The following is a 23,568-nucleotide window of genomic DNA, read 5'->3' as shown; positions in this document are numbered from 1 at the left end:
TGACATCTGAACCCTCGTGTGGGCTGAGGAAAGAAACGAAATAGCTCCTAGCAGCATGTGATGGGACAGTTGCAAAGGGTACTTTTTCTTGGTTTACGTCGCTGCTTCATTTTTCCTGTGCACGGCTGCAGAGAAGTGTGGAGCACTTTGCAGAATTGGTCTCTTAATGATTCATCCTCTGAATGTGTGGGAGGTATGGTGGTTTCTTAATATTTTTGTTCCTCTGCATCTTTTCATCTCAGAAGCTTACTGATCAACTGACAAATGTTTCAGTATTATGGACTGGAGTCTGTGCAATAGATGATGCATTCATTTATGCCATGTGGTTCTGTACCCATCAAATTGAAGAGCTAAGGCTATGCATTTGTCTTGGATTAGCAGACTCTTGTCTGTTGTATTCCCAAGGACCCACAGATCTAGAAACAGCGTGACAGGATGCTATATTCTGTCCTGGCCAAATTGTGCTTAAGGAACTGATCAAAATTCCTCTATGCTGAGCAGAATTTCTTAAGCCTTTGTTAATAAAAGCACATGGCATTTCATGGAGAAGTAAGTATATCTGCTCTTTCAGAGCTTGCAATCTATGGATGTTTCTGTTAGGAGGAGGAACACAAAAGAAACCCTATATGCCAGCTGCCAGCTGTGCATTTATGGCATCCTTGGAGAATATTTAGGCACTCAAATGATGGTTCAGTGTGAGAACTGAGAATAGAATACAAGGAGACATCGAATGGCAGAATTATTTTTAAGCAATATAGTTTGGTTTTTGTTGAAATATCTTGAATTACCATTTGTAAAGAAGAAACATTTAAATGTTTGGGCTGTAATACCAGTTCTTTGCAGTTGTCACTCTTTCTCCAGCCAGAGCTGTTGAGCCAGTGGAAATAGTTTAGCAAAGACAGTGGCTTCAGGATTTATAATCTCAGACTCACCAATTTGAGATCCCTTGACAACCCTGAAATAGTATGCTTGAATTCATGTAACTTGGACACCTGATCTTTGAAGAATTCTAGAGTATCAAAGCATAGGATTGAAACTACAGTTTGTGACTAGCTGAAAAACAATCCAATTATCTTGTTGGATTGCACATCTTGGTCTAGTAGTACAAATTATTTCACCTTGAACACAACTGATCCTTTGCTTACACTGATGAGGCAGTGCATTTATTTTGCTTTCTTCTTAATGTAGAACCTGGAGCTTAAGGACTCAACTTCTCAGTATCAGACAAAGATACTGCTCATCTTGTTTCTGCCATCCACATCACAGTGTAGCTCAGAGGAAGTGACATAGCTTCAAACATCTGTCACTCAAGGGTTAAATCTGTCACTAAGAGGGTTGCAGAAGAACTGGTAAAGCCCAGTTTAAGCCCAGTTATGACTTTATTCACTAAAAGTGAAATGCTCTTATAGCAAAGAGTCTACACAAGACTGAAGCTGCAGAAAAAAAACTAAAGGTGAAATTTGTCTCTAGTGAACACAAAGGCAAAGTACTAATTTACTTAATTTCATCCTGCGTGTCTAACAGAGGAGTCTGCTGTATTGGACTATAGTTGAAATGGCATCACTAGCGTATTGTTCCTTGTCACCCACACAAGTCTAGTGATTCTCAATAATCATGCTTCCCAAGCAGTCGGTGAGTCACTGCTGATCTGTTTTCTGCAAAGTAGACCTCTGTTTGGTTCCCATGGTGATCAGAAGTGACAGTTATTACAGACTGCTACTACAGTTCCTCAGTTGCGTCTACCCACTAAGAGAAGCTCTTATCTGGTTATAGTTGCTGCTTATAGTTCCTTGGAGTTTTGCAGTTCACCGTCATCACTTCCTATTGACAGCAATTTGAACACTCCAGGTGAATTGGCTTTGTGAAGAACATGCTGGAAGAGGGTAATTTGTGGAGTATTTTTGTTTTGTGATGTATTTAGAAAAAGACCAAGAAAATAATGGCTCTGTAAACTTTCCATAGAGCAATAGTCTGCCATTATTGCAGGAAATCTTTTGAGGCTGGGCTAAATAATTCAACAAACGTGCACAGAACTTGCATTTAATTTTGCTTGATCAGGCAATTTTTACTGTAACCCTAGGGTTTTCAAGCATAGGAGTATTTCCCAGACAGCAAAAACCTGCTTTTAGGCACTTAGAACATCTGTCACCAATGTTGTGGAACTTCTGTTTACTGGGCACTTACCTGATTGTTACTGAAATACCTATAGCTGAAGACAGAACCCTACTTGTGAAACAGACCATTCCATAAAGTGCAGTTAAACTCTCATTAGCTTAACTGTATTGAAGAAAGGATTAGAAAGATACCATGGAATGGAGGGATGGAGCCTGGATGAAAGGAACTTCATGTGCCAGAAAGGAGGAAGTACATCGGAGAATGAAGATTAAAATATTATGCAGTGAAGACAGATACAGAAGGAGGTTAGGAATAGAGAATGACATAAAAAAGGAAATAGTTTAATTAAATATCTGCTCCATTTCCCTGTGATTCTAATCTCTTGAGTGCAAAGCAAAAAGTAGATCACAGCCAAATTGTGTTAAGACTGAAGAGAAATGGGGATAAGCTTATCGGTTCATTCCAATCCTCAGATATTTGAGATTGCAAACCTTTTGGGAAGTAGTTTATCTCATTTTCATTAGCTTGATGTCCAGTATAATTAGCCCATTGAACCTTATATGTCTTTTTTGGGTGTTACCAGGATATATGAACATACTGCCTTCTCACTGTGTGTTGGTGTTTCCTTTGTTTATGTCTCTCTATGCAGACTGAAATGTCTAATGACTTTGGAAGTTTGCATCGTGCTTGAAAAACAATTTAGTAGACTGAGAAAATATACAAGATGTATAAATAATTAACAGGCATAGTACAAAGAAAGATACTGGAACATGTGAAAAGGAAGCAAAAGCTTAACCTGAAAAACAGGGTAGAGTTAGAAATAGAGCTTTGGTTTAGTTATGCCATGTGCTTTATATTACTCATATAACAAGTGAATCCTGGTGAAAGTGCTCAGTTTGGATCACAGGACCCTTATCAATATTCTGGGAATTAACAGTCCACTCACAGAGTTTTGGTTTTGGTCTTTGATTCTCGTGTTATAGAAGATGGCAGGAATGTGAAAAAATAAATTCCACCCTTAGCTTTCCTTGACCACTTTTTGTGTTGGCCAAACCTCAGTGTTGGCTGTGGGATGGCTTCAGCTCCATAAAACCTGACTTTATTGGCTTCATACTGCGAGGTTGGGATTCAGAGTGACATGTTAATTTGCGGCAGGTCATGTTCAATAAGTGTTTTGTGGGGGATACCAGACTGTCGGAAAATGTAAGCCTGTTTATTGGTGTTAGGGAGGTGTTCAGACTTTGGAGAGAGTCCACATTGCGTCACTACCAAACTCCACTGGACAGAATGCAAGCATAACACCATGTGCATAAATAAATAAAAGTAGGGAGGTAATGCACACCTTTCAGCTTGTATCTAATACCATATTTATCATTATATATTACTGGACACTGACTGTAACTTTGAGCTGTGAATATTTTCCTACATCTAGGTTTGCATTCCCCAGATGATACTGTTGTAAGGAAAAAATCTTGGAAGGATTCCCACTACCTGGTTTGTCCATAGCAGCCTTACATACTTTTGGGAAAACAGCCAACAGATTTTCTTTCAAATTAAAATATTTAATTAGATCTTAATGTTTAAATAGTACCAACTTGAGCAAACTCCAAGTATCTGGTTATTATAACAATATACTTCATCTTTGAAATATCACAAGGATGCCTACTTCTTTTTCCTCTTCCAAATTGTGGATTACTTTAATAAATAAATGATTAAATTCTTTTACCATTCTATCAAAGGCACTGCTTTGGATGATCAGATAAAAACAAAACTATTTTTGGCAGGGAATTAATTTGTAATAAGAAAACTGTGCCAGCCAGGAGAGAATGGAACTTCTATAAATTCCAAATTCTTTCTAATAGAATAAATAATGGTTGGAGAACTTACATAGCACTGTTATAGAGTCTTTGTCCAAGACATCATTGCTTGTATAAGCATTGCTTTTTGAGAAACCCAAGATTTCCAGTGAAAAGAACTCTGAAAATCACTACTTGGAAAATATTTTTGATTTCTGATAATAACTTACCAAGAGCAGCATTATATTTTTCCTTTTGAATTTCAAGAGGAAGCCAAATTCTCATCTGAGTCAGTGAGGTAAACCAATCTCTTCTTGCCTGCAAACAATTGTGGACAATTCCCATTCAGAGGTACAAGAAAAAAAGATGGTATTGGCTAGCTCTGTCATAGGGACATATATATTTGTGCATTTGAAATTAATCCCAGTCTTTAACAAGTCGTGCTAGATTAGACTAGGTTTCATGTTTCCTTCTTTCAGGTATTTTCATTAAAACATTGTATTATTTCTTCATTTTTTTTCCTGTTGGCTGAAATAATCCCTGGCAAAAATATTTCTTCTATATTTGTTGCAAGAATGTGTAATTCATTATAACTTTCACAACTGCTTGCACTATTTCCCGTTTTTGTCTTGAATATACCCTCTGGCATCAAAGTCTGCCACAGACTAGGTTTTTCCCAAAGGGCTAGGCTCTCACCTTTGCTCAGGTGAGCATTCCAAGTAGGTACCATTGACAAACATTTTATCCTGAACACTTCAGTACTCAGTTGTTTTTAAAGCTTCAGTTGAAAACATGGATAATGCTGCATTATTGTTCACTAGAAGGAGCATTTATGGTGCATATGACTGTATCATCTTGGGATTTGGATTGGCATGGTTTCAGGAGTCTTTCATTCCTCAGTGAAAGGTCTTGAAACCTTGTCCTTCTTCTGCCAGCTTTATATGCTGAGCACAATGTCATATGATGTGGAGTATCCCTTTTATCAGCTGGGGTCAGATATGCCCGCTGTGTCCCCTCCCAACTTCTTGTGCACCCCCAGCCTGCTCACTGGTGGGGTGGTGTGAGGAGCAGAAAAGGCCTTGATCTGTGTAAGCACTGCCCAGCAGTAACTAAAACATCCCTATGCTGTCAACAGTTTCCAGCACAAATCCCAGACATAACCCCATGCTAGCTACTGTGAGGAAAGTTAACTCTATGTCAACCGAACCCAGCACACTCTTTCAGCTATGTCTGTGGACAGGCAGCCTTGTGCTACAAAATTGGATGGCACAAAGTGGTGGCAAGGTGTCTCCATCGTGTTCCAGTTTGAGCAATGATGTGCAAAACAAGAGCAAACATTACTCCAAATTAGTTTGAGAGGTGACTTTGCACCATTGCACTGTTTCTTTGGAGCAGCTTGAAATAGTGACAAAAGGAGTGAGATAATAAGGAATCAGATCCTGTGATGCGATATCTTATATGTCTGTATTAGCCATTTCCAATTATAGCAATATCCCTTGTACTGTCACTGTGGTTGCCACAAAGTAGTTGCAGTCTTGTAATAATTTCACCTGCATGCCTCTGCAGATAGTAAAAGAAATTACTCCCAGTTGACAGTGGCTGACCATTTGACCCACAGGATTTCTTGCCTAGGCCATGGGGTCTGACTGATGTGCACAGAGGATAGCTCATCATCATCTGAAGAGTTGCACTTTGCAAGCTGGTAGTTTTGCCATGTGGCTCTTCATGGTGTCTACCAGTGTAAATAGTCAAAGTGTTTTGAAGAACCAGCTGGTTGACTGGTGGGGCAGAAGGACACCTCCCTGACACACTCCTGTTGATCCCACTGTCTTGTAGGTGGTCTGGGTGAGATATGGTGGCTTCACACCCAGTGAAGGACCAGCCATGTATTTTCAGTGATCCTCCCCAGTCCAGTTATACCATGACACACGCAGTGACAACACACCAATACAAACAGCACTGCTGTGCTGGAGGGGCTTGGCTAGCTGAAGTCTTAAATAGTGCTGGGGTTTGTTTTTCTGCTTCCCTCACTCTCTTAGCAGCAAAGCCCAAGTGACTGCACGGAGTTTCCTTTTATGTGCCTCCTGAACAAGCCTGATGTTCAGATCTGTACTGGTGACAATCAAATTAATCACTGTCCCATCAGCAGCTGCACGTTGGGCTCTCCTGGCAGCCTCACAGGGGCGGGCTGTAGCCTGGGATGTCAGAATAAATCCTCGTCCAAAGTAGGTCAGCAAACCGTGCCTGGCCTCAAGAAACAGCTTTGATCAGAGACGGCAAATTTCTCGCTATTGCTGGCAATCATTTCCTTCAAATGTCTTTCGTGGGAAAGAATCCTGCAGACCCAGATGGCAACGCCGGCTCTCTGAAGCCTGAACCCTCTGGCAGAACTTAACAGAAAACATGATCTGAAGAGAGAGAATCCCAAAGGATTGTTAAAAAACCCCTAAGAATGTGTAAGGAATCTTTCATAAGGAGGCTTGATATACCTCTGCTGCTGTTACTTCTATAGCTGTCAATCGATTGCTCCTTACAAGCCGCAAATGTCTCAAGTTTTGATTTCATAGTATGTATACATATGATTTTAGCAGTTAAAAATTTACCTTTTTAGAAAACATGTATTTCAGATTTGGAAAACAATTACTCCATGTCCATTATCCTGATTTCCAGGAGATTGCCTGAATTAATGAATCAATCACTTCTAAGCTGGTGGTTATTTATTTTTCACCCTAGGGTTTAGCTGTAACAGATACACAGAAGTGCTGGTATTAAAATGAGGAGCTATCTAGTTTTACAAAGTATTTAGCAATGAGAGTGCTAACCGTACGACTTGTAACTTTGCCACTGCCTATGACGAAGTTACAGTTTATAGACATAATTTAAAAATCAAACTATTTTAAATAACTTTGCTTCTTATGGAGCTTTTATGTCAAGTCTGGAGGATAATAGAGTCTATATAAATGTTGTCTGTGGGCTACTTCTGATCATCCTCTAAGCCACGAAAATATGTCTCTGAGGTTTTTTCTATAATGAAATCCATGCTGTTGTCCAGTTTCAAGATGATTCATTATAGTTCTGTTGTAGCCTCTCTACAGATGCTTCTATTATTCCACAATGAAAAAAGACAACCCACCATTTCTATGTGCTCTGTAAAGTCCTAAAAGCAAGATAGCTTAAAATAAATAACTATTTGCATCCTGAAGTGTTTTTATGACCTCCAATGCACTTTGGGCACTACTAAACTATAAATAAAATCAAAAGGTTTACTCTCTCATGCTCAAAACTCTAAACTAATTGAACATTAAAAAAAAAAAAAAGAATGCTCAAATTAAGCTTCGGGACACGTTTGTATTACAACACATTTTTTGGCAATGTGATCAAATATTTTTTTTCACATGACACATGCTAAAATTGACCAACCAAATTAAGCTCTCATGAGACCTCACTTGGAGTATTGCGTACAGTTCTGGTGTCCTCAACACAGTTGGAACTAGTTGATCTTAAGATCCTTTCCAACCCCAACTATTCTATGATTCTATGAAATAAGTATGAAAAAATATATTTTCCCTTGAAATTTTGTGAATATTCATTTATTCATTTTATTATGTTTTACTGTTGATTTGGGCTAATTTGATGCCTGGGAATATGCTTTCTTTTGCTGCCTGTGCAAGTTCAACAATAAAAATGTATTCTTTTCTCTCTTTCTCTTGTTTTTGAACTACCAAAAGCTGGTTCTTGGTTACCCGAAGATGTTCTTTTTACTGAGGGCAGCATCTACTAAGGATTGTAAGTTGCTATCTAAAATTCAGAACAAAAATGTCTGCTTGATGAATCTCAAATCATTTTGTTTTGCCTTTACTGTAATTTACTGGGGACTCAAGAGTTTTCATTATGCTTCTGAATGGATTAAAATAAACTGAAAACAAACAAGGAGGCTAGTATTCTTACAGCTTCATGAAAACTGGTGTAGGTACATCAAGGGATGCGAGGCATCTGATAAGAAACCCAAACACCTGCCTTTGGATGGACAGTCTTTCTTTGGGACTGTGATGTGAAAATATGAAGTTTTCCTAATGTTCCAGATGACAAGCCTGTAAAAACAGTTCATCATCCATTTTTTTGTCTCTGTGTCTTTTAATTTTGTTTACATTGTTATTATTACTTAGAGCTAGCTACCTGTGGAAGAAAGCTGAAATTACACAGCTGCTATTTTTCAGCAGGTTCTGTGTTTGCCTGGCTGGTTTTGATTTTTGTTTATCTGAATTCAGAGCTAAAAATAGACACGAGGGGCTGGGAATCAGAAACTCCAGCTTTTCTTATGCCACATGCTTATTAGTCTTGGCTGAATCACTTAGGTGGAATCCTTCAAAAACAGATTTTAGACTGGAACACTCAAGAAAAGGGCTTTTGTTCTAATGATGTCGGTACTCCATCTCCAGGGAAAGCCAAGAGGAGTCTGCAGTGGCAAATCATGTTTCTGAGGCTCTTGAGACCACCACTGAGGCTGGGTGATACAATGAGGAGCCCGCATGTTGCCAGCAGGCAGTCTAGCAAGGGGCTGGATCTTCCTCTCTGCCCTCTTCCTCCTTCCTGCTGCTTCACAGAAGTTTCTCTGTCCTAGAAACACAGCCCCAGTGTCTTTTACACCAGCTGGAGAATGAGGATTTTCACCTCTTACGTGTGTGATAAAGGAAGATGAAGGAAGGGTATTGGAGATTAGCAGAAAAGAAAGAGAGTGTTACTGATGTTGATGAATTGCTGGCTGTTGAAATGCTGCTCCCTGCACTTCTTTAGTGGAAATAACTCTTTTCTAGATGGAGAAACAATCAGTAGCATCACTCCATTGCAAATGCTGACAAACATCACTCATGTTAGCAAACCAGCTTTTTGTTGTGTTTTTTTTATTCTCTTTAAAAGCCTCAGAACCTGTTATTGTTCCCAGTAATAACTTGGAAATCAAATTTTATATGTATATATTTTTAAGTAGCAAAACCAAATAATTCTTGATTTCATTCCCTGTTCAAACACAGCAGTATGGATCCTCTTGTGAACTCTGTCACATTCACAGCTCTGTTAGGAGCAGCAGGCACAACCCGCAGCTCTGGGGGTGCAGAAGTGCTGAGTTATGGTCAACGCTTTTTTTTGGCTTGGGGTGAGTGTCTGTTGTCTGTGTTTCTTTTCATTTGACACCATTAATTGTAATGGTGCTCAGTCTCTCGGTTGAAAGGCCCTCAGGGCACTTGTACAGAAAGCCCCAGCAGCAACACACTTGCATGTTTTTTTCTGGGCTTTTAGCAAAAAGCCAAACATTACAAGGACTCAGAGAGAGTTTTTCACAAATGCAGATCTGATTGAATAAACAGCTATATTTTATCTTGCTCCAGAGTGTCACTTTCCCTCATATTGGACACACTTCCCAATGATATCTGTGTCTGAGCACGAGTTCTTTCTGACCGTAAGGGCAAATGTTAAACTTGATGCTGCTCCCAAACTGGACAGCTTAGGCAGCTGAGGAGAGGTCCAGACTGAGAAGAAAACTCCAGTGCCACTGCTGCAAGGGAACCACCAGCTCTTGCTTGTCTTGGGGACCTGAAGAGGCTTCACGAGGTGGTGTTGGGGCTGGGCTTTCCCTGTCACCAGGGGCAGTTCTCTCTCCAGTGCCTTACCTCCCTGACTTGGGCAGGAGAAGCCCTTGCACTGAGGTGGCAAAAATATCCCAGCATGTTCCCACACTGTGTTACAGGATACACTGGACTCCAGCAGGGGACCATGAGCTGCTGGACACCAGCCGAGCAGCAGGAGCCAAGACATTTTCATGAAGTCACCATAGTGACCAGACCTGGTGATGCCATCACTGCCTGGAAAGATTTCGTTTCCTGAGGCACTTTAAAGGGGAGGATCTTGTGGCATTCCCCAAAGACTGGAGAGTCTGGGTTAGCACATGGCACAGCATGAAGATGGGAGAGAACAAAGCCTGCTTTCTGCTCTCCTGCAGAGCTCCAGTAAGAAAGCTGGTGTGGTACGGGTGAAAAGCACCACATGAGGAGCCAGTGAGGACATGGAGGCAGAAAGGTGTCAAAAACACCAGAGAACATCAAGCATCAAGTCTGAAGGCATGTGGCTAAGTTCATGGTCTCTGAGGGAAAATAAGGGGCATGCTGTAGTAATCTGAGCTAGTAAAAGGGGAGCAGGGACCTGCAGCAGGGTATCAGGTGCGGATGCAAAGGAAGGGACACAGGACAGACATTGCAGGTGTATGTAGCAGGGGATTTCAGGGCTTACAGCCTGGCTGAGGATGCAGTGGTGGCGTGGCTTTCTGGCCAGGGGGAAAGGGGAACCACACACAGCAAAGTGAGGGCTTTGTGCTGTGAAACCCATCCCTGCACAGGTATGGCTGTAGGTAGGTTTCAGAGGCAGTTAAAGCAGAGGTGAGGGTAAGAGCAAGAGTCACAGGACTCTTTCTGTGAAGATATGGGCATCTTATCTTTTCCTGGACTTGGCCTGTGTGGTATCTCATCCAGGGAATGCCTGGGAAGTATGGGAAACACTCAGGTCTGCAGGGGTGTCTCCTGAAACCACCAATTAGGGAAAACAAAAGAGCTTTGCTGGGCTGTGTAGAAATTGGGGAAGACCTGAAGTGCTTGAAAGAGAAACATCTTTTTCAGCAAGCAACTGACTGTAATCAGATAACTGCAAATCATAGTGGGCACCTGTAAAGTTGACTTTCTCCCTGACAAAAACGGCTTTTGAGTTCTCCTGCTGAGCATGCAGCGGTTGTAAGGTGAATTTACCTGTATGTGTGTTTGCATGAGTGCTCTGTGCCCGGCTGCCTCTTAAACACAGGCACTACATTACCTACTCTTGTGACCCAAAGCGCAAACTGAACCAAAATCAAACGACTAAAGCAGAGCAGCGGCAGCCGCAGAGGCAGCAGCTGCACACACGGGTGTCGCCCACCAGAGAGCAGCGTTGCTCCAGCTCTGAGAGCTCCGGCCTCTGGACTCGCCTCCCTCAGCTCTGCGGAGCTGCTCGGGTCCTGGCTCCGCGGCTGCAGCACAAGTGTCTAAGGCGAGGCGCTGGGGCCTGACCACGCGAGGTGCGGGGCACCCACGGGTGTGATGGAGCCCCGCTGGGGTCCGCGCCACGGATGCTGCGGTGCATAATGTGTATGTGATATACTGTGCACACCGTCTGCTGTCTCCAGTTAACGCTCCTGATGAAGGTACCAGAAGGGAGGGAGCCCTGTGGAAAAGGCTGGCCAGCAAAAGTATTGCAGACCATGTGGTTAAGGCAGGGCCGAGTCTGAACTGGACCTGATCTAAGCCAGCTGCTGATCCCACATGCTGTGAACTGGCAAAGTTACTTTCCCCCCGGAGCCAGTGAAGTATGTTCAGTGTACAGTCAGTGTTTCCTGTACAGCCCTTGTTTCCCTCTCCTCTGGGGACTGAACTGTTGGGCAAAGTCAGGTTTTGCTGCAGAGAGCAAAGCAAGAACTGTCCCAGGGCAGGACCAGTCCCTTTGAAGCAGCCCAGCTACCGTCAGAGAGTGGTCAGCCTGAAGAGCTGTGTGGGCTCTGTAGCTGCTTTCCTGCTGCACCGCCCACAGGTGAAACATGCACCAAAGCCCAGTTATCCACCAGTCAGAAGCAGCAACAGAAAAGACCTGAGGGGGACCCTGAGGGCATTAATAGTTTTCAATGGTCCTGCTTGACCTCGCCTGGATCCTTTACCCACACCATGGACTTGGGAGCCTATTTCAGGCCAGCCCAGGGTCGCAGGGTCCCAGTCTGCTTCTGCACTAGGTTCTTGGTGGGCCTGTCTCCAGTTTTACCCCTTGGCTACCCCCTTTGGTGCTGTGTTGCAGCCCTGCTTTGGCCCTGTCTAGGTACCCTGGTTCTGGCTCATCCCTTGTGGTGCCATCTATGGACCCACTGTCCAGCCCTGCATCCTACAGCCAGCCCTGTGGGGCTGCGGGACCCACCTACACGGGGTCACCTTTGATGTCCAGCTTGTCCTTGTTCCTGTGCATCCCTGGATGCCTCCCTGGCAGGGTGGTGTTCCTGGCCAGTGTGTATCCCAGTGGTGTCTGCAGGTACGTCTCCCTGCTGGCTTGCTGGGGCTTCATTGATGACATTGTCCGTTTCTTTTTCAGCTCTGAAATCTCTGCGCCATTTGTACCTGCCAAAAGATACCTGCTGCCTTCTGCCAGAGGGGAAGGGGTAGAAATAACGTTGTCCTTGTCTTGTGCACGAACCTGGGCACTTCTTAGGAACTGGTGCTGTTCCCAAGTGACAATTTCAGTTCTGGGCTTTGCAGTCCTGGTACAACCCAGTACCAGGTCAGGCTGTGGTGTTCTGGATGGGAGCGAGTGCTTTTCTTGCTGTGTCTTGCCTTGGAGTATCAATTTCTTGGGAAATGTCCTGGCACGCCAGAACCAATAGGTTCATCCATCAGGCCAGCAGCAAGGTAGCAGAGCACTGGGAAAAACCGGTGTGCCCCTGGGCATGGTGTTTTAGTGGCAGAGCTGCTTTTGCTTGCTGGAAGGCACAGAAGCTACAAATGAATGCAAGCTGTCATGCGTGTGGTGCTGCAGGCACCTCCCCACCCTTGGCTAGCACGAGCACATGTTACTCAAGGTTTGTTCTTCATTCTAGTTAGCTTTGAGATGGCATAATCAAAAAAGAAAACAACAGCCTTGGCTCTCTCTGTCCCACTCAGCTCTCCTTGGTAGCCTCCACTCAGCTCTTCTTGGTAGCCTGAGAAGCATTCCTTCTTCTGACACTTTCCATCACTTCTGACACTGAGTCTCTTAAAGAAGCTGGGTTATTTCAGTGTGGTTTTCCATATATATTTAGCAGTATTAGGAAAAATAAACATGCCAGCAGGAAGATTCCATACTCTGAAACAGAAAAAGAGTGAACCTAAATATCTGAGGTGATGCTTTGGCAGTAATACAAAAAGAATTCCAGAAAATGATTCCTTCTGCATCAGCAGGGGCTAAGTGCAAGGCATGTCATTTGTCTTGGCCTGTTCTAAAGCTATTGAGGGGAATGGATGACCAGGCTTACAGAGCTTTGCTCTGTGTGTTTCAGTGCAGGGAGAGCTGTGTCACTGCAAAGCCTCCATGAGCACTTCAGATGGATCTCAGGATCCTGCTCTGCCAGTCACAGGCTTGATTCTAGTTGCTCTTAGGAGTCCTTCTGCTGACAGGCTGTTCATTGGAGCTGTAGCTCAATTTAACTACTGGAATTAGGGATTCCTGCTGAGATGCACTGGTCATATCCCAGGCTACACTGCTACATCTTCCTGCCATTTGGCTGATGCACTGTCCTGCTTCTGCGAGTGCTGTCACTGTAGGACTGGAGCACTTGTGCTCTTGAAATAGCTGAGAACTTTTGCAAATCCCATTAAAAGTGATGCAGCTTTTTGTTATGTGTTTCACTAGCTTTGGCTCAAGGCCTTGGCAGCATTGCTGTTGCTCAACATGAAACCTGGAAGCAACCTTGAGTAAGGAAGCCAGGCTAATATTCTACATGTTAATCATAAGTGCTTGAAGAAGAAGATGAAGTGAGTAAAACAAAGTAACAATTGTTATTTCTGAAAACTTCACCCAATAATATCCAAGCCACCTCATGCTTGGTTTCATTTTAGTGAAATAGGTATCTCATTTTATACATGTATGTGGGCTTTAAAATAAAATGAATGAATGAATGAGTGCCAAATTTCATCTCTGAGAGACAGACTTTCAGCTTACAGCAAAGCGGAGCTCAGCTTGGTGCACAGTCAAGGTAGCTGCAAGAGTACAAGTTGCCCTATGGCCACTTTTCCTAATTCCAGATGCCTGGAGAGCTGAGCCTGATGCTGCGGCAGAGACAGAAGAGACTGTAAAGCAGTGCTGCTTGGCCTGGATACAAGTGATCTTCCACAGCAGCACATCTTGCCCTTGGTCCTTTCAGTGCATCTGGCTTTCCATCCCACTGTTCCTTTTCCCGTTGCTGTGCTCCTTGCTGCTGAATAAAGGTTGCTGACCCCATTCTTGAGGTGGTGGAATCTGATGTTGCCTTCGCTTCTGAGAGGTCTGGTGCTGCTGCTGGTGGAAACAGGCACTCTCCAGCCACAGCTGGGGTGGCTTTAGTGGATCTCTTTTGGTGTGCTCTTCTCAGGGGACACTGACAAGGAGTCTTCTAAAGTATTTTGCAACTAGTGCTAAACGCACTTAAAATAAAGCAAAGTCATCAGAAGCTGTGTGCAATTTCCTGAAAGCAGCTGGCCTTTGTCTCTCCGGCAGATGGGATGCCAAAGCAGCAGTGTGACTTTGCATGAGCCAGTCCTGTGTTGGTGTCGATCTGCCAAATACTGTGAGCACACTGGACTGGAGCTAAAATGCCAAAAACACTGGTGAAGAGAGACCACCCTGAATTTCAATAACAGTGTTGAGTAAACCCTTGGCTTTGGGAAAGCTCCTTGGCTGCTCTCTAGTGTTGTGCTGCTCTTTCAGTAAAGAAAAGTGCTCCCACTGTCCTGCAGTCATCAAGTGTGTGTTGTATTTTATGAAGAGGTCTTTAGAAATCTGCAGTGTGCTGAATGTGAGATTCCGTGTCGTGAAAGAGTGTGTAGGATAAAACCTTGGGTAAATGGATTCATTAGCATGCCAGGGAGTGATGTATTATTGCTGATATTACATTAAGCCTTTTTCTGAAACGTTACTTTGTGTGTTTCTTGGTTTCTTTTGATTGCTTGATTGGTTTTATGAGGTTTTCTGGTGTGTACCTGTGCTTGCAGAGAAGCAATCCTGATCCTGCTTACTGCATTTGCTGCCTGTTTTCCAAGTTGGATTGGTTTTCACCATGACTTTCTGCAACTTACTGCGGCATTTTCCAGTCTCCAGAGCAGAATCAGCCCTCGTGAGATGCACTGCTACTGTGCGGAGGCAGAAAAGTGGTGCTGAGTCTGACATTGCTTCTGTCTGCAGAGCCGATTATTTTGGAGGCTGCTGTGCTAATGAGCCAGAGGAACATAGGAGGGAACCTTTCTTCTCCTCCAGAGTTGGGAGGGTATTGCCACTGAGATCTCTTAGGAAGCAGATCTCTCAGTATTTAACCTTTGAAGGGTAAAATGTTCTGCAAGGTCACAAAGGAAGCATCAGGGTAATGGTTCCTCCCCTTGTTCTTGCAGCCATCTGTAGAAATTGAACAAGGGGAAGCAGTTTTAGAAGAGGTGGAAGGAAGAGAGAGAAGTAGATGGTAACAAAGCAAGAAACAGTGACACCTGTTTGTCTGGGTGGCTGCACCTTTAGGGCAATGTGTCCTCATTAGAAGTTACGTTTTTCCTCCTCCTGGACTTTTGTTTAAATACTGCTGACTTTGGTATGCAGCCTGTGTACAAAAGAGAACTTGCTTGTGGGAACCATTCCAGTTAATGGGACCAAGCTGTTTTGTGCAAGAAAGGGCTGGAGAATTGCTCTCTATGCACATCAAATTGGAGCGGACATGAAATAGCTGAACAAATGCTCTAAATGGCTAAAACTGCAGCAAAAATTTTTCCTCAGGAGCCTGATCCAAAGCCCATGGAAGACAGAGAGCAGTGGTTTCGCTGACTTCCGTAACCTTTGGATCACACTCCAGGTTCTGTGTGGAACCTGGTGTATTTGTAATTCTATTTACTTGTGGGTTTGTCCTACCCACGTTTCTATCCAAAACCAACTGTAAGGTTTCTGGTAAGGAAAATTAGAGCAGCTGGAGTGAGAGAACCTTTGCTGTGAATAAATTGCCAGTAGAAGCATGCTAATGGAAGCTGGGAATTGTATCTTCATAGAGACCAATTACTGGGCCTAATTTGGTGCCACAAAGGGAACATCGGAACTCATTGTGCTGTGACACAAGTTAAATGTTAATGAGTCCCCTGAGGTGTTTGCATTTAGCTTCCAATTAAAGTAACCACACAATTGCTTTACCCATATGCATATACATATGCATATACTTGAGCCATATTCAAGGTTTATGAATCTTGCTACCTTTACTTGTCTATCATGACAAGATATTGGTGCTCTGAAATGTCATCACTGGTATTTTACTATTTGAGGCCTAAAGAGTACAAGAAGAAGAGTACCATCATACCTCTCATAATGTCTTGTTTATTATGACCTACCTGCATGGTCATAGAGATGCAGAAGGGTAGAAATTTTTAAAAAGGTAGAGTGTGAGCTATCAACATAGCTGAGGAGTGCAATGGCATTTCTTCTGGATGAGGTCTACACAAGTTAATCCCAGATCAGATGTGATGACCAGTGTGCACAGAGGTTTCCATTCCAAAAGTATGGCATTCTGGGCCTAGGCTGACATTCCTGGATACCACTATGTTCCACGCTATAGAACTACCCAGCCTGTGCAAGCAAATGCATCTACTCCATCTTGTGGGTCTCTGAAGCTGGCAGATATATATACCCCTGAGTCAGAGTGCAACTCTGTGTTCTACCCCGTCCAAGTGAGGACCTCACTCAGGAGTGCTTGCAGTCAGTGCTGCCATTAGCTTAAATCTAGGGGTAACTGAACACTGCAGAAGTGTCAGATGAGGTTTTGTGACACTCCTTCTCAGAACGAGTCCAGAAGAAGCTTGGGATTCTTTGCAAGAGGTTGCTCTGTCTAGAGCATACTCATATGTCCCACTGCTGGCAAGGGCTGAGAGGCAAAATAGCTCTCAAATCCTGTGACCCATTGGTTGATGCATGGTTTGTATTTCAAAGCCTTCAATTCCCATTCACAACGTCCCTTTGTTGTTTGTTCTGAAATGGATCCTCTCAAGCTTTCGGACTGCAAGGCTGTGACATACAGGGGACTGAGGTTTTAACAGCTGGTCCACATAGCTCTGGTGATGTGTCCACGAAGACTTTGGGTTTCCTGAAGCTGGGCATTGGTCAGGCAGATGCATGTTAGTACATTCAAATTGTTCAGACCTCCAGACCAATCTTTTTGGAAAGAAAGTGCAAGCAGGAATAGTTATTGTGATGCTGGTCATCTGCAACCACAAGAGTTATGAAAGCAAAGCTGACAAATGGGGAGAGAATGCAGAGGAGAGCAATAAAAATAATGAAAGCTTCCATAACTAAAACCAGTAGATTTGAGGTAAAGAGAGCTGGGAGTTTCCCCTATTGTTTAGAAGCCAGAAACAAGGCATACGTGTCTGTAACTTTATAACTTTCCCTTATATACATAAAATTAAAAGACTGGTTCAATATAATGCTAATTCTACAATGCTTGATTGGACTTTGTATCTTGGGGCTGTTAAGAGAAAAGCACACATGGCCTGTCTTGAAACATGAAGGGGGTAAGGAAGACCCATCTGGTCTCTTAAAATGTCAGGAGCAAAGGGATCCCGAGACAGGGAGAGCTGAAGCTTCACTGCAGGAGCTCAGAGAGTCACCACTTTTGGGAAACAATGGAGATGATGAGCTCTCCATGAGTGATCTATTGCTGCAAATGCCTCTACGCTCCCAGGGTTATTCTCTTTTGCCTGGCATAGACATTGTGATGTCAGCTGTGCTCCTAAGGTGTTTCCTTATTCCATTGGATTAATCTTCTAGGTCTGAGCCACCTGGAAGTCAGCTGGACCTGCCTGAACTGCCTGCTGCCCTTTCAGAGGCATCATTCACATAGGTAGTGTTTTCTATTCCTATGTTTTTAATACCTATCTCCAGGATTACATACAAAGCCAACAAGCTTAGAGATTTTTGAAAATGGTGTCTCACAGGAGCTTGAATTTATGAATTGCCTTTGTTTAGCTTTCCATTTTGGTGAGAAGTGGTGGGCGCAGTGCCCTGGCTGGAGCAGGAAAAAGGTGGCTTCTACTCATTTCTTTGTGTGTGCCTGTTTCTGTGATTGCATAACTCAAAATACCCCAAACCCCACAGTGCACACAGGGACAGACTGCTGAGTTGGATTGTGATGTCACCTTCATCTGAGCTACTGATCTGGAAGGTTTGGTGTGGCTTTAGCATGGTCAACATGCTTGTTCTGCAGGGGTGTAGAATAAAGGACTGCAGAGCCTTCTCTCTCCAGCCCTTCCATGGAGAGCTTTCTGGAAAGTAGATGAAACAACAAACAGTCCCATGTGCTTAGAGTGTTGTTGATAACTGTGGTTGGTATTTGGTTTCACTGATAACCTCTGTGGAAAGGTGGGTGTGCTGGAATAAATCACTCATCCCATGCATCTTCAAACATCTCTATGCTGAGAAAAAGCCCCAGTCGATAGGCCGTCTACTGTCTAGGTGTCTCTCCTGTCAGAAGACTGAGCTGTTTGTTCATAAATACTTTCCAACAAAGGATGGAGAAAATCTGGGCTGCCTGATTCATATCAGTCTTCTCAGATGACAATAAAGTGCAGAGCAAATCCTCTGCAAGTGATGAAGCTTGGACTATTGCTGTGTGCCAAAGGAGGAATTTAACATCTAGTTCGCATCTAAATAATAACAATAACATCTATATAGTTATCGATAAAACTTAGTTGCTGTTATTGTCCTGGGTTCAGCAGTAGCAGTCATTTTTCTCCTTCTTGGTAGCTGGTGCAGTGCTGTGTTTTGACTTTTAGCCTGGGAACGGTGCTGATAGCACCAATGTTTTTAGTTACTGCTCAAATGTTTACTCTGGCCAAGGAATTTGAGCCTCATGCTCTGCCAGGGAGGAGGGGAGAGTGGGAGGAAGCAGAGACAGGACACCTGACACAAGCTAGCCAAAAAAGGTATTCTATACCATAGCACGTCATGCCCAAGATGTAACTGATAGTTACCCAGAAGGGCTGGAGCTCTGGGGAGGGTTGGAGGAGGTATCGGTCAGTGCTCTGTCAGGCAGGCTGGGGTGAGTTATTAGTCGGCAGGTGGTGAGGCGTCATGTTCTCTTCACTTGTTATTTCCTTTATTTTTATTACTAGTAGTAGTAGTAGTAGCAGTAGTGATCTGTGTTATACCTTAGTTATTAAACTGTTCTTATCTCAACCAGAAGGAGTTCCATTCTTTTGATTCTTCTCCCCAACTCTCCGGGACTTGGGGGAGGAAAGGGGGGAGTGAGTGAACGAGCTGCATGCCTGGGTTTAAACCACGACAGTTATTATTATTAAACAGAATTATTAATACCTTCTCAAAGAGGACTAAGATGTGTTGTGACTTCTCTGGAGAATGTCCCTCTCTGCTTTTAAAAGGTATACCCTGAAAAAAGAAGAAAGGAAACCACCTTCTGTCTCATGTACCCTGCTTGGCAGAGATAGGCAGTTTGTAGAGCAATAGCCTCATAGAAGCTTCAACTGCCAGCATCCCCTTTTATTCCAGGGAAGGCTGACCTTTGTAAGATGATTCCCCCATGCCTAAATCTTCAGATGTATCGCCAAATATCACGTACTTGCAACTTCCCTGCAGAAAACAGAGGTGCTCCTTGTAGAAAAGTGATATGTAGTGGTAAGGCATGCTAAATCTGACTGTTAACAAGGGGAAATTCTTCTCTGACTGCATGTAAATGACCCTCTCTGAGGAACAGGAGGAAACACACCAAAATCTGGGAATACCTCTGCTGATAGCCTAAATGGATTCTTCTCCAAAATATCCCTCCCTTCGTGCATGGCTTCCTCTTTCTCAGGTTGTGAACAAGACTGCACTGTAACAGATGGAAAGGTCATTACTGATATCAGTAGAATCTTCCTCTGTATCTAGTAGATCTGTTCATTGTCAGTTGCTTTTGGACACTCTTAGTAACCTATAAACAGATGGAATTTTGGCTTTGATCTCAAAGAATTAAATGGGTTTGGAAAACTTGCTTTAATCAGAGAGTACAAACCTATAAAACAAAAGAATTGGCTGGATAATGGGTGAAATCACAGTGGTGCCAACTTGGAGGATTAAAGAAATACTCTCCTGTTTTGGTTGACTGAAGTAGACAGACAGCTATTTTTGATTCTTCTTTTAGCCTTGAGATAGAGGTTTGAAATGCTTTGTGTTCTTGGAATGTGCCGTGCATCATTAGGGATAAAACAGAAGTGAGCAGAGAAAAGGGAACTGCACTGAGTAAATAGTACAGTACGGCATGTTGTATGGTGGACATAGTCAAAGGTTTCTATGCAACGTACAGGCTTGGGCTATTCAAAAATAATATTGCAGCAGTATGCTTGCTCGACTTACATCGATGGCATATTTATCTTTGATGTGTTTCAGTGACTGTGTAGTTTTGATGCTAAAAGATCCTTCTGTGGTTTGATTTATTGTATGGAACCTGAACAGTGCTTTCTGGGATGCGTTCATAGATTCATACTATGTTAGAATGGTTAGAGTTGGAAAGGATGTTAACATCATCTACCAGTTCCAACTACCATGCCATGGGCAGGTGTTCATCCCACTTGACCAGGTTGCTCAAGGGTCTGTCCAACCTGGCCTTGGACACTGCCACGGATTTACCACTTCTTTTGGCAACCTATTCCAGTGACTCAGCACCCCAAAAGGGAGCTCTGCGTTGGCCGGGAATCGAACCCGGGTCAACTGCTTGGAAGGCAGCTATGCTAACCACTATACCACCAACGCCTGGCACTTCTTTCCCAATCCTGTTGGATCAGACAACCTATTGCAGTTGGATGAGACTATTCATAGAGGCCTGAGAAACAAAACACAACAGAGAAAATGCTAGCCACAGAATACACTGGGGATAATGTTAAACCCAAAGTATTATAGCTTCAGGGTTAACACTAGTAGTAGGGGTAATGGAGTCCTGGTGCTGCTCAGTTTGAATGTCTGTCTCCTCTGTGTAACAAGGGGCTTGGATCACAGTCACAAAACATAGGCAAACTCTTAAAACCAGAAGGGGCCTGAAGCCAAATATCCTGAACTGACCCATTCACGTCTATGTAGAAGAATGACATAATACACATGTAGTTGGTCCAACCATTTGCATACTGCATGAAGGGCTTTATTTAGCATTTCCAGGAGAGACTTGCTGGATGCTAACCTGGAGAGCTGGCGAGGGGTGGAGCACTTTGGCTCCAGTTCAGGAAAGCATAACATACAGCATTCAACAGGAATTACTGATATTCTTGAAGTTAACACATGATTAAGTATCCTGCTGTCTTGTAACCTGCTTGTTTAGCACCTTGTAGAACCAGCTTTAGAATAGTGAAGGGGGCAGAGAAGTGCTTGCTAACGTTATCAGAACCAGCTTCTGGTGCATTGGCCTTAAACCACATCCCCTTCATTATCAAAAACAAATCTGGAAACTTTCCAAACTGGTTTGGGGAGAATCCTTATAGAACTGACCCCTGTATCTTGTTGGTTATTGGCAAAAAACAAAGGCAAACTCTTAAAAACAGACGGGGCTTGAAGCTGAATATCCTGAACTTACCCATTCACGTCTATGTAGAAAAATTACATAATACACATGTAGTTGGTCCAACCATTTGCATACTGAATGAAGGGCTTTATTCAACATTTCCAAGAGAGACTTGTTGGATGCTAACCTGGAGAGCTGGCGAGGGGTGGAGCAATTTGGCTCTGGTTCAGGAAAGCATGACATACAGCATTCAACAGGATTTACTGGTATTATTGAAGTTAAGTACATGTGTAAGTATCCTGCTGTCCTGCAGCCTGCTTGTTTAGCACTTTGTAGAACCAACTTTAGAATAGTGAAGTGGGCAGACAAGTGTTAGCTAACATTATCACAACCAGCATGTGGTGCATTAGCCTTAAACCCCATCCCCTTCTTTATCAAAAGCAAATCTAGAAACTTTCCAAACTGGTTTGGGAAGAGTCTTTGTAGGACTGATCCCTGTATCTTGCAGGCTCCTGGCAAAACTCTTGTTGCCTTTAATGGGGCAGGGTTTGGTCTTCAGGGTTCTCCTGGGTTTAGCAATAGCAGTCATTTTTCTCCTTCTTGGTAGCTGGTGCAGCACTGTGTTTTTGTCTTTCAGCCTGGGAATGTTGCTGATAGCACCAATGTTTTTAGTTACTGCTTAAATGTTTACTCTGGCCAAGGAATTTGAGCCTCATGCTGTGCCAAGGAGGGGGGAAGCCATGAGGATGCAGAGACAGGACACCGGACCCAAACTAGCCAAAGAGGTATTCCATACCACAGCACGTCATGCCCAGCATGTAACAGAGAGTTACCCAGAAGGGCTATGGGAATGTGAGGTTGGACGAGGTATCGGTCAGTGCTTGGTCAGGCAGGGTGGGGGTGAGTTATTGGTCAGCAGGTAGTGAGTTGTTGTATTCTCTTCCCTTGTTATTTCCTTTATCATTATTATTAGTATTGGTGGTAGCAGTAGTGATTTGTGTTATACCTTAGTTATTAAACTGTTCTTATCTCAACCCATGGGAGCTGCATTCTTTTGATTCTCCTCCCCATCCCTCCAGGAGCAGGGGGAGGGCAGGAAGTGGGGGTGGTGAGAGAGACTGTGTGATTTGTGGTTGATTTGTTTTAAGCCACGACAAGAGTCTATGCAGAAAGGAACACCTGTCCTGTGGAAAGGGAGATTCTGTGGTGGCTGTAACTCTGTCAACAGCTCAGCAAAAGTATCTTTGTTCTAGTGGCAGATCATCAGCTGCTCTGTGTGCTCTGGGATGATGGACTCTTACACAGCTGGTTCTTGTGGGCTGTGAGGAGCAGCCAGGCACAGGGCACTGCTCACATGTTGCAATCAGGCACTTGCAGCAAGGTACAGCCATGGGTGGCATCTTCATCAGTCCCTGCCTTCCCCGTGCAGTGCCACACCACCCATGCACAGGCAGACGTGACAGGGCTTGGCTTTGGGCTTGCTATGGCAGGTCCCTTGTTAGTAATCTAAAGAGCACTGAAAACTTTCCTGAACTCAGATGGCTGGAGCACCTCTGCTATGAATACAGGCTAAGGGATTCGGTCTTGTTCAGCCTGGAGAAGATAAGGCTCCAGTGAGACCTGAGAGCAGCCTTCCAGTATCTAAAGGGGATACAAGAAACCTGTATAGGGACTTTTTACAAGGGCATGTAGTCACAGGACAAGGGGAAACAGCTTCAAACTGACAGAAGGGAGATTTAGATTAGATATTAGGAAAAAAAATTCTTCCCTGTGAGGGTGTTGAGGCACTGGCGCAGGTTGCCCAGAGAAGCTGTGGCTGTCCCATCTGTGACAGTGTTCAAGGCCAGGTTGAATGGGGCTTGGAGCAACCTGGTGTAGTGAAAAGTGCCCCTTCCCATTTCATGGGGGTTGGAACTAGATTATCTTGAAGGTCTCTTCCAAATCAATCCATTCTATGATTGCATGAATCTTGCTGGCTACTTCCTAGTCCTTACTTTTTGGCTGCTTTCAAATGGTGAGGTAAGAATGGACTTGGTTAAACATCCCATCTTGTAGTTAGATTCCCTTTGGTCCTGTTTTTCCTTTCACTTTGGATTTACGATCCCATAGGACAAACTCTCTTTTGCTGTTTTTCTACGTCGCGGTGTTGGGAATTAAGCTAACAGCAAACTACCAATGTTTTATAGTTTGCTCCATGTGACAAGGACATAGAAATAGACAGTCCAGTTGTTTCTCTGCAGGAACATGCTTAATGGCTACAACCTCTTCCACAGGAGGAGGTGAGCTATCTGGAAACCAAACATGATAGTGTCCAGCAACTGAATGAGGAGCTTGTGTTGAAAACTCCATGCAGGAGAATGAGGC

At 43.6% G+C, this 23,568-nt stretch overlaps 1 non-coding gene across 1 annotated transcript; it reads right to left on the bottom strand.

The window, feature by feature from the left end:
- Positions 1-20,393: 20,393 nt before the first annotated feature.
- Positions 20,394-20,465, bottom strand: TRNAG-UCC (transfer RNA glycine (anticodon UCC)). The gene has a single exon. It is a non-coding gene; the product is annotated as a tRNA-Gly (tRNA).
- Positions 20,466-23,568: the final 3,103 nt, after the last annotated feature.

This window comes from Melopsittacus undulatus, chromosome 5 (genome assembly GCF_012275295.1).
Source record: "Melopsittacus undulatus isolate bMelUnd1 chromosome 5, bMelUnd1.mat.Z, whole genome shotgun sequence".
Classification (NCBI taxonomy): domain Eukaryota; kingdom Metazoa; phylum Chordata; class Aves; order Psittaciformes; family Psittaculidae; genus Melopsittacus; species Melopsittacus undulatus.
This window is presented reverse-complemented; position numbering and strand designations above follow the sequence as displayed.